The 12,107-nt window shown below is 44.0% G+C and overlaps 2 long non-coding RNA genes across 4 annotated transcripts; one reads left to right on the plus strand and one right to left on the minus strand.

The window, feature by feature from the left end:
* Positions 1 to 6,923: 6,923 nt before the first annotated feature.
* Positions 6,924 to 9,629, minus strand: LOC121565033. Of its 3 annotated transcripts, none has more exons than XR_006000349.1 (3): positions 9,171 to 9,629; positions 8,915 to 8,958; positions 6,924 to 7,561 (listed from the first exon to the last, which is right to left on the minus strand). It is a non-coding gene; the product is annotated as an uncharacterized LOC121565033 (long non-coding RNA). The 3 variants fall into 3 exon arrangements; XR_006000354.1 differs by having other exon boundaries at positions 8,800 to 8,958; XR_006000352.1 differs by having other exon boundaries at positions 8,796 to 8,958.
* LOC121565050 lies at positions 9,443 to 11,605 on the plus strand. Its single transcript, XR_006000364.1, has 2 exons — positions 9,443 to 9,530; positions 9,824 to 11,605. It is a non-coding gene; the product is annotated as an uncharacterized LOC121565050 (long non-coding RNA).
* The last annotated feature ends 502 nt before the right edge of the window (positions 11,606 to 12,107 follow it).

The raw sequence follows: 12,107 nt of genomic DNA on the forward strand, positions 1-12,107 counted from the left end.
TAGCCAAACTGAGCAATCGTGGAAGGGCCTTGGTCAGGGAGGTGACCAAGAACCAGATGGTCACTCTAACAGAGCTCCAGAGTTCCTGTGTGGAGATGGGAGAACCTTCCAGAAAGACAACCATCTCTGCAGCACTCCACCAATCAGGCCTTTACGGTAGAATGGCCAGATGGAAGCCACTCCTCAGTAAAAGGCACATGACAACCCGCTTGGAGTTTGCCAAAAGGCACCTAAAGGACTCAGACCATGAGAAACAAGATTCTCTGGTCTGATGAAACCAAGATTGAACTCTTTGGCCTGAATGCCAAGCGTCACATCAATCAATCAATCAATCAATTTTATTTTATATAGCCCTTCTTACATCAGCTAATATCTCGAAGTGCTGTACAGAAACCCAGCCTAAAACCCCAAACAGCTAGTAATGCAGGTGTAGAAGCACGGTGGCTAGGAAAAACTCCCTAGAAAGGCGAAAACCTAGGAAGAAACCTAGAGAGGAACCAGGCTATGAGGGGTGGCCAGTCCTCTTCTGGCTGTGCCGGGTGAAGATTATAACAGAACCATGCCAAGATGTTCAAAAATGTTCATAAGTGACAAGCATGGTCAAATAATAATCAGGAATAAATCTCAGTTGGCTTTTCATAGCCGATCATTAAGAGTTGAAAACAGCAGGTCTGGGACAGGTAGGGGGTTCCATAACCGCAGGCAGAACAGTTGAAACTGGAATAGCAGCAAGGCCAGGCGGACTGGGGACAGCAAGGAGTCACCACGGCCGGTAGTCCCGACGTATGGTCCTAGGTGCTCAGGTCTCTCAGTTGGCTTTTCATAGCCGATCATTAAGAGTTGAAAACAGCAGGTCTGGGACAGGTAGGGGTTTCGTAACCGCAGGCAGAACAGTTGAAACTGGAATAGCAGCAAGGCCAGGCGGACTGGGGACAGCAAGGTGTCATCATGCCCGGTAGTCCTGACGTATGGTCCTAGGGCTCAGGTTCTCAGAGAGAAAGAGAGAACGAGAGAATTAGAGAGAGCATACTTAAATTCACACAGGACACTGGATAAGACAGGAGAAGTACTCCAGGTATAACCAACTAACCCCAGCCCCCCGACACATAAACTACTGCAGCATAAATACTGGAGGCTGAGACAGGAGCGGTCCCGGAGACACTGTGGCCCCATCCGAAGAAACCCCGGACAGGGCCAAACAGGAAGGATATAACCCCACCCACTCTGCCAAAGCACAGCCCCCGCACCACTAGAGGGATATCCTCAACCACCAACTTACAATCCTGAGACAAGGCCGAGTATAGCCCACAGAGGTCTCCACCACAGCACAAACCAAGGGGGGGGCGCCAACCCAGACAGGAAGATCACGTCAGTAACTCAACCCACTCAAGTGACGCACCCCTCCCAGGGACGGCATGAAAGAGCACCAGCAAGCCAGTGACTCAGCCCCTGCAACAGGGTTAGAGGCAGAGAACCCCAGTGGAGAGGGGAACCGGCCCGGCAGAGACAGCAAGGGCTGTTCGTTGCTCCAGAGCCTTTCCGTTCACCTTCACACTCCTGGGCCAGACTACACTCAATCATATGACCTACTGAAGAGATAAGTCTTCAGTAAAGACTTAAAGGTTGAGACCGAGTCTGCGTCTCTCACATGGGTAGGCAGACTGTTCCATAAAAATGGAGATCTATAGGAGAAAGCCCTGCCTCCCGCTGTTTGCTTAGAAATTCTAGGGACAATTAGGAGGCCTGCGTCTTGTGACCGTAGCGTACGTATTGGTATGTACGGCAGGACCAACTCGGAAAGATAGGTAGGAGCAAGCCCATGTAACGCTTTTTATAGGTTAACAGTAAAACCTTGAAATCAGCCCTTGCCTTAACAGGAAGCCAGTGTAGGGAAGCTAGCACTGGAGTAATATGATCAAATTTCTTGGTTCTAGTCAGGATTCTAGCAGCCGTATTTAGCACTAACTGAAGTTTATTTAGTGCTTTATCCGGGTAGCCGGAAAATAGAGCATTGCAGTAGTCTAACCTAGAAGTAACAAATGCATGGATTAATTTTTCTGCATCATTTTTGGACAGAACATTTCTGATTTTTGCAATGTTACGTAGATGGAAAAAAGCTGTCCTTGAAACAGTCTTGATATGTTCGTCAAAAAGAGAGATCAGGGTCAAGAGTAATGCCGAGGTCCTTCACAGTTTTATTTGAGACGACTTTACAACCATCAAGATGAATTGTCAGATTTAACAGAAGATCTCTTTGTTTCTTGGGACCTAGAACAAGCATCTCTGTTTTGTCCGAGTTTAAAAGTAAAAAGTTTTCAGCCATCCACTTCCCTTATGTCTGAAACACAGGCTTCTAGCGAGGGCAATTTTGGGGCTTCACCATGTTTCATTGAAATGTACAGCTGTGTGTCATCCGCATAGCAGTGAAAGTTAACATTATGTTTTCGAATAACATCCCCAAGAGGTAAAATATATAGTGAAAACAATAGTGGTCCTAAAACGGAACCTTGAGGAACACCGAAATGTACAGTTGATTTGTCGGAGGACAGACCATTCACAGAGACAAACTGATATCTTTCCGACAGGTAAGATCTAAACCAGGCCAGAACTTGTCCGTGTAGACCAATTTGGGTTTCCAGTCTCTCCAAAAGAATGTGGTGATCGATGGTGTCAAAGGCAGCACTAAGGTCTAGTAGCACGAGGACAGATGCAGAGCCTCGGTCTGACGCCATTAAAAGGTCATTTACCACCTTCACAAGTGCAGTCTCAGTGCTATGATGGGGTCTAAAACCAGACTGAAGCATTTCGTACACATTGTTTGTCTTTTCGTACACATTGTTTGTCTTCACACACACATAGGGATGGTGCCAGGTTTTGGAGTAAACCTGGCACCATCCCTATGGTGAAGCATGGTGGTGGCAGCATCATGCTGTTGCGATGTTTTTCAGCGGCAGGGACTGGGAGACTAGTCAGGATCGAGGGAAAGATGAACGGCGCAAAGTACTGAGAGATCCTTGATGAAAACCTGCTCCAGAGCGCTCAGGACCTCAGACTGGGGCGAAGGTTCACCTTTCACCAGGACAACGACCCTAAGCACACAGCCAAGACAACGCAGGAGTGGCTTCGGGACAAGTCTCTGAATGTCCTTGAGTGGCCTAGCTAGAGCCCGGACTTGAACCCAAATCGAACATCTCTGGAGAGACCTGAAAATAGCTGTGCAGCGACGCTCCCCATCCAACCTGACAGAGCTTGAGAGGATCTGCAGAGAAGAATGGGAGAAACTCCCTAAATACAGGTGCGCTAAGCTTGTAGCGTCATACCCAAGAAGACACAAGGCTGTAATTGTGACGAGTACAGAGGATACGAAGAGGCAGGACGCAGACGCAGGAATCAACAATGTAAAGGTGTACTTAACACTGAGCAAGAGAACAACAAAGAGCGAGTACACGACATGACACTAACAATCACACACAACACAACACTGAACAGTCCAGGGCTATATAGGGGTGGTGATGAGATGATGAGGTGCAGGTGCGCTGGAGATGATTAGGGTGCGTTGGGTGACAGTAATCGCTGCCAAAGGTACTTCAACAATGTACTGAGTAAAGGGTCTGAATACTTAAGTAAATGTGATATTTCAGTTTTTTTTTTTTATATAGCCGTTTTAGAATAAGGCTGTAACGTAACAAAATGTGGAAAGGTCAAGGGGTCTGAATACTTTCCGAATGCGCTGTATGTGCTTTCTAAAGCAACATCAACATTTAAGGCCATGTGGCAAACAATAATGCAGGCAGTAGGGATGGGGGTGTGAGCATGTGGGTCTGGGCAGATGAGATGTAGTTGTTGTTGTTTGTGTGCGTCTGTAAGTTGTTGTTCGTATGTGTATGTTTGTATTTGATGTAAACAAAATAAAGCAACATCAACAGGTCCAGGGTTGAGTCCCAAATGGCTCCCTATTCCTAGGGCTCTGGTCAAATGTAGTGGACTGTGTATAGGAAATAGGGTGCCATGTGGGACGCAGTCTAGACTAGAGAACAGTCGGCTCCCCCAGGTTAAGTGTCTCACCTTGTACAGCGCCTCAGGGGCTCATATCAGCTTTCCTCCCCAATCCCAAAACTAGCTACTGGTGGTACTTAAACAGGGGACAGGTGTGATTTGTTTGTTGCCGACGGGGTTTTGGACATTAGGGACACTGGACACAGATAGTAAAGCAGAGGGCCGGTCAGTAGGTCCATTGCTGGTAGACTGCTGGTGACATTGTAACTCATCCTGGCTCCAGCTATTTGTCAGGTTGTTTGTAGCAAGAGAGGAGTGCAGTAAGAGACGGCTTTGTGTGGTAGTGCCTCCGACGCATAACAAGCAGCGATAGCAAGGACAGGTGGACAAGGACAAATTAGCAGAGTTCTTTCTACAGCGTTTGTGATCTGTCTGTCTGTCTGCCTGTCTGTGTCTGTCTGTCTGTGTCTGTCTATATACTTCACTCGACATGACTCTGGCTGTCTTCAAAATAATGGTGTCCATCAAAATGTTGTCTATTTCCAGTATTGCTCTCAATGAATTATGACATCAACTGTAGATGTCAATTGTCAGGCCAAGACATGGGGTATCTGTGAATTGCAGTCATTATTCCTAAGATCTGGATGCTGAGAATGCGTCTTTATGTTACATATCTCAGTCACTTCACATGTAGCACTGAAATCACACAGAGGAGTCTACCGTACCTTTGGAAAGGTAGTGTATGTCATAGCTGGAAGATGAAGTGAATCTAAGGAGTACGTCTTCGAGTACACTTGTGAGGACCAGCGTCAAGATATATAATGAAAACTGAAGTGAATTGATTTTCTACTGGATCTCAAAGAAGCTCTGTGAGATTGCATGCCTACTTCAGAACCTACTAGACATGTGTTTGTGAGTTCTGTATGGAACACAGGCTTTCATGTTTCAAATGTGAAAAGCTACTGCTGCTCTTTGATCAAAGTATGTCATTCTTTCCACAAAATAGAGGCATTCTGTAGAACAGTGGTCTACTGTATATCTCTGGGTGCTGCTCTAATGGCTCCCACACACTTAACTGGATTCTCTCCACAAACACGTAAGCCTGAGTTAGTCAGCGAATTAATAAGTGCAGAAATGCAAAGGAAGCCTGATCCCTCTCTCACTTTAATCGATCTGACTGCAGTGACACTAAGTGCATGATTGTGTGTGTGTGTGTGTTAGGTGATAAGAGAGTGCATTTGTGTTAGTCTTATGAGAGGGAGAGAGGGTGTGTGTGTGTGTGTGTGTGTGTGTGTGTGTGTGTGTGTGTGTGTGTGTGTGTGTGTGTGTGTGTGTGTGTGTGTGTGTGTGTGTGTGTGTGTGTGCATGTGAATGTGCATTGCAGTGTGTGCATGCACACGTATGCGTGGGTGAAGGCCCTATGGTGGGTGTGATTGATGGCCCTGCACACACAGTGTGTCTCACACACACACACACACACCAGCAAACACACTCCGCTTTGGCTGGGTGCAGATGTGCTGCTCTTTTCTGCAGCCTGCACTCGGACCCACCATAGTTATTTCTCATTCTCCCCACGGCTGGGAGAACGGCAGGCTCTGAATGCAGAACGCCCACACGGCTCCATGGCTGTGCAGTTTCACACATGGTTCTGTGTATCGATACCAGTCAAAAGACACTGTATCAATCAACACATCTGGAAGGTGGTCAACACTGCATGAGCTCACTGCTCGTTTACCACCACCACCACACCGGCGGCCATCTTTGTTTTCATGCTAATTATTGCAGTGCTTTTGTCACCTTGGTGCAAAGACAATTGTGCGCCTGTGAGAGATAGAAGGTTATTGTAATGAAATGAGGCTTGTTTAGCTGTGATGTATCACTTTAATTACACTTAGTTATAAAGTGCCTCCACCTGATTTGGGGTTTTCGAACACAGCTAAGCTTTTAGTTGCTGCCCCAAAATGATCCCTTTCAAAAAGCTAGTATCTCATTCATGAAAGGTGCACCAAGTCAATTTTCCACCCATGCTATGTTTATGAAGAATGTTGTTGTTTTTTGTCGACTTGTGAGCAAACTCTGAATGAACTCTCCTTTTGAGGGATTTGAACATCCAAAAAGGAGATTAGTTCTCTCTCTTTTTTGGGGTGGCTTTTTTCCCTGCCGTTTCTACCAAAGTATCCATTGAAATCCCTCTCCTCAGATAGCTTCTGTCCGGTCTGGACAAATCATGTTTAGAGTAGTTGCTTTATGAGGCTTGCCTCAACGGCGAAGCTGTGGATTCGCTAGAACATCATACTTATTTTTTGTGATCAAGACAAACAAAAAACCACAAACCAACAGACATTACTCATTTATCCCCCCTCCCCATCCAACCCACAGGACCTGCTTACTTAACTACTTATCTTAAAGTAATGATTTTATACTGCCAAGTGCTATAGTCCATATGTTAATATTCTCAGATTTTACACCATGCAGTCGAGAGATTGACAGTTCAAGTTGAGCTATGTCCATGAATATATACATCTGGTGAGGCAGAGTGTATGGGGCTTGCCATCGTAAGGCAACCATTCTCTTGGCTGCTGTTAAGCTGTCAAGACAAATCCTTCTCTGCCTTTATGTTAAATTCAGTGACGAGTCATCATCAAGCAGTAGCACATTGGGCAGACACGGGATGGGTTAGATGAAATGCCTGATAACGATGAAGCCGCAGATTGCCAAAAGGAGAAAACCTCTGGGCACTTCCAGACTATTAATGAAGGTGCCAGGAGTACCCTGGGGGCAGAGCATACAGACAGGGGTTGAGTTTATGTTCATCTGGAAAAGTCTTTTTTGATTCGCATAACTCATATGGGCAAAATTGTAATGAGTCATTTGGTGATTTGAGTTTGTTGATGAGAATGTGACAGAACATCATACATGACATAGATGCTCATGCTATGATATTGTAATAATAGCATGTCTTGTGTTGTGTTCAATTGTCTTGAAGTAAAAGCTCTGCTAATAAAAAAAGTTATGTTTTCGCAGAATGTTGCTGTGATGTCCTCATCCTCATGAATGATCATTTTCTGATAACTAATTAAATTAGGATTAACATATTTTAGAATGGGGCGGAAAGTTTCCATCAACTTCCCGGGTGATGAGAGATAGTCTGAGAAAAGAACCATAGAGACGTTTGTCACTGGTAACACTTTATTTACTTACTGTATAATGCTTCATTAGGCCTACTTGTTATAAACATGCACAAGCCTTTATAATGTCTTATGATAAATCTTATAAAAAGTTATGCCCCTCTGTCACTTGACTCAAAATGGCTGCTATTTATTCAGAATCATTGTGAGATGATAAGAACATATCATAAGGAGGTCATACATGCTTATGACAAGTCTTACAACACATTTTAACCGCATCATAATGTATTATACCAGCGTTAAGTAACCAAGTTTGGTAACACCTCCTATAACTCATTTATGTGAGTCTATATCCCCCTCAACAAACGCTTTCCCTGGGTTTTTGGTCAAACGGATGGGGATGGCTCCTCAGTGCACTGTGCCGGGGCCCATAGCTGCTGTGAATCAGACAGAGACACATCTCAATTTTCCTCTGAGACAGCTGCAGTGGGGAGTATAAATAATACATGCAGTACAAGTGAAGACTTTAGAAGTATCGAGCAGCCTTATTCCTCTGGGCATGTGCATCAGATACCTCATTTCTTCCTGGCCTCGCCTTGACTCTCCCTCTCTCCCTCCCTTTTTTAATCTCTCCCTTTCTCTCTCTCTTTCTATCTCGCTCTCTTTTTTTCTCTCTCTGTCTCCCTGTCTCTTCCCTCCCTTCATCTCTTCATCTCTCCCTTCCTCTTTCTCCCTGTCTTCGGAGACAGACTGACCACATCATCACACACATCATATTTGTACACAAACTGCATGCATAAGATATGGCCACGCTGTCAGACTATACCCTGTAGTAACATTCTTCAAAGGGAATATTTCGATCACATGCATTTTAATGATATATATATATATATAAGATATTTATAAGATATACTATTTATAAGATATTTATGTTTAATTCAATTATACAGTATGGATCACAGATAGTTACAACTGACAGTCATTTCTTCAGAAATTGTAGATTTAACACAAACCTGATAAACAAATCCCATAAATATTGTATTGGTCTGTTTTGGACCACAGGTTGAACATGAAGAGCAGGTAGTAATAGTTTTGACTTGGCTACTGTGTATTTGTATCTATACTTATAGTTTCTAATCAAATCCTACATCCCAGTCTTTGAAAGACTGTAAATGCCAAGACTCCATAGTCCCTCCTCCATTGCCATATACAGTATTTGCCTTACCTAGTTCACTAGAAAAGTTCCTCCTCTGCCTGCTTTGTAACACATTTCCTTCCTGGCTTCCTCTCTCTGCTGAACCGTTAAAACCAAGCTTTTTTATCAGCTGGGTCTGTCTGTATGAAACTACAGATGTAGGATCTTAATTTGAGCTAGTTTGCTACTGCAGGTAAATAATCCTGCAGCTACAGGAAATGGGAATTATTATGTGAATTATAATTAATGGACATTTTTGTAGGGGTTGATGCATTTTTCGTAAGGGAAAATCAAGTCTGAAATGACAAACTTCAGAAGCCATTTTAAACCTCAAATACACTACAGGTTTTACATTTCCTGCTTTGCAGGAAAGTTCTCCTGCAATAGGGTGATCAAATGAAGATCCTACACCTGTATGCATAGCTCCTGTAGCTACAATATATTGTGGAGCAGGCAGAACTGTCTGTTACACTCACTTACTAAGGGAATTGTTCCTGCCCATAGTGCACAGCCAAGCTGCGATTGTTTGAGAAAAAGGGAAGTGGGTCTGTTCTGTCGGGGTAGTGTAGCGGAGGTGCTATTGGGTGCACCATACCTTTGTTCTCCTGTGTTTCCCAGTTTCCCATGTCCTATAGGCTCCTGTTGAATGATTGGTGTGAGAAGTTTAATGAGCTGCTGAAGACAGGTCTTCACACCGACCCGGTGCCTTATTAATACACTCACTGGATGTATGCACGAGCAGACGCGCACACACACACAGGTACACACACTCAGACACGCAATCACCCCCCACCACACACACACACACACACACGCACACACACACACTCGTTGGCACTACTTATACTTACTGTTATACTTGTGAGTGGATAGAGAGGGAGGGGGACAAGAAAGTCCTTATGCCGCGACTGTGTAGAGAAGCAGGAAGGATTCAGGGCAAACAACAGCAAAACATCAACAGCTGAGCTGACTATCTATCTCACATTCCTTTCCTTTTCTATGTGATCACCAACTAGGACTGGACAATGACCGCATGCAGGGGAAAAAACACTTCCCATATTACGAAAAGTGCGCAAGGCTGAATATGAAAATACAAAACAGTACTCATCGCATTACGGTCGCAGTACTCTGTCCCAAACTTTGTGATGGATTACTATGCAAAAATTCGGAAAATGAATGAAACACACACACAACAAAGAGTCGGACGAAAGGTGAGCGCAGTTCGCCGATCTTACCCTACCATTCATCCTAACCCCCTTTTCCCCCTCCGCTATCCCCTGCTTGCTCTCTCCATTCTTTCCATCCTTCTTTGCACTTGCCTTTGTCTGTGTCCAGCGTAGTCTGTCTGGCTGAATGCGGGTGTCATGGAGAGGGAGCAACGGTTCTGGCGTTTGGGGAAGGCATTGTCAAAGCCACGGCTATCTATTGTGTCTGTGTGCCTGACTCACCCTCTCTCCTTCTCTCTCTCTCTCCCTCCGCTCTCCCAATCCTGGGCCTCTCTCAGATCTGGAGCGAGGGATTGACAGAAAGAGAGAGAAAGGAAGAAGAGAAGCGTGGCGGTGATTTGGCAGCTGCCCGGTGCCCAGCTGCATTGGAAACCTCCTGCCGCTTCTCCCTTTGCGGTGGTTCCCTCCCGGATCGGTTTGTTTGGGGGACGGGTGTCCTGGGTGGGTGTCTGGCTACGCTCCCCTGCGGCAGGGCTGGCTGCTGGGGCTGTGACTGTGGCTCTACCCCCTGGGGGGCTGAGGAATGGAGGTCTGGCCAGAGTGAGTTCTCCCTCTCTCTCTCCTGTCGTCCCCTATCCCCTTAACCGGTAGCTGAACTGTCAAAACCACCACCTTGTCATATACCTCTTCATTCTGTCTCTCTCTCATCCCCCTTTGTCCAGCTCTTCGCTGGGTAAAGATCATTTTGAATTATCTCTTACCTGTCAGTAGTTACTAAGTGATTTTTAAGTGCATGTTTCCCTTAAATTGAGTGTTAAAATGTAGTGTTAGAGCTGTTCACCTATAGGGACCGTGGGACTAAAGAGTGCGTGCTTCTGTTTAGTAAATCAGTGAGCATTTTATACTTGCTCGAAAAGCATGTCAAAATTGAGGCCGTTGGTAAACGTATCCACACAACCACCAGTCACACACATATGCACAATGTGGCAGTTTGGATCTTTTTTATTGTTATTGTAAGTCAGGACTTTTACCAAAGAATACACAACTATGAAGGATAGCTCAACCTTTGGAAGCAAAGTACACTTCCTCCTCTCATTTCCTGTCTCTGTCTGTGAATGGATTTTATTGCTGTAGACATTCATAACTTGAAGGACAGAGCTCAAATACTTAACTGATAGATTTACAGAGCCAAAGATTTTGGTACTGACTCAAATTGTTCTGAATTTAATTACGTTACACCAAAGAATAAATGTTTGTTTTACAGTGATATTGAAACATGTTGATGAAATTGAAAGATGGTAAAAAGTGAGAAAATGTGATGGTTCAGTTCATTTGGATAGTCTGGTGCCTGTTTGTTCTTGATAAACTGCTGTTGTTTTTGTTTCTCAATTTTGACTGTGCTTTAAAAACCAATTTTTAAGTTCTACTCCCACAATAATGAAACTATACTGTGGCATTATAGCTGTCATCTGAAGCTAGTAAAATGCCTTTTCAATCTCCTATATTTCAGCTTCTGAAATTTAAAATAGACCATCTAAGCAACTTTGTAACACCCTATCGTCTTAGTGCCTCATAATATTCCTCAGCTTTAGATTTAAAATGGATTAAATAATTTTCAGGATTTTGCCGTATTCCTCCCCTGTAGTTCAGTATTAGATTTGTTTTTGTCAGGGGGTGCGCACTTGAGCTCCTACCAACTGGTGTTGCTATGCAGCAGTCTGAAGCTAGATTGATTAAACAGTCTGGAATGCCAGACAACCAATAGTCTCACACTCAGGTTTGATTTGCTGAAATTACATTCTAGCAGATGCCAGATGTGATGATTTCCTGAAAGGCAACTAACACATGCAATTCAAATGGTAATTATAAATCCTTATAAGTCAAGAAACCTGATCATGATTGCACATAATGGCATGGCAGATGAAAATATATATTTCTGGAATCAATTATTTGGAATTTAAAAAAGTTTGATTGTTTTATGTGGATTTGATGTGATTTTTATCAAGATTGCTGAGGCTTCCTAAAGAGAGCAATCTGAACTCTTTGGTTCTGAGGTGACCCCTGTTATATATATTACTAAAACACTGGCAAATACATTTTCCATTTCTTTTGTTGAAAAATTGTGTGATTATTTAGCCACAAAAAAGTGTTTGATGGAAAACTAAGGGAGAATAGAGAGAGAGAGAGAGAGAGAGAGAGAGAGAGAGAGAGAGAGAGAGAGAGAGAGAGAGAGAGAGAGAGAGAGAGAGAGAGAGAGAGAGAGAGAGAGAGAGAGAGAGAGAGAGAGAGAGAGAGAGAGAGAGAGAGAGAGAGAGAGAGAGAGAGAGAGAGAGAGAGAGAGAGAGAGAGAGAGAGAGAGAGAGAGAGAGAGAGCGAGAGAGAGCGAGAGAGAGAGATCCTACAGTAATCCTGAATTTTGTAGGATTACTGTAGAAAAACCTGTTTAGAATTCTATATTGTATAGTCAGTAAACTGTACATTTTCTTCATTATAGCCTCTGATATTGTGAGAATACTTTCAACTGAGAGATAATATTACATGTTATTTATAAAAGTGGACAGATTCATTCAGTCTCCAAATGTTCCTACCTAAAGTGTTAGTGCTCGGCGTTGTGCAATCTGC

This window comes from Coregonus clupeaformis, chromosome 5 (genome assembly GCF_020615455.1).
Source record: "Coregonus clupeaformis isolate EN_2021a chromosome 5, ASM2061545v1, whole genome shotgun sequence".
NCBI lineage: Eukaryota > Metazoa > Chordata > Actinopteri > Salmoniformes > Salmonidae > Coregonus > Coregonus clupeaformis.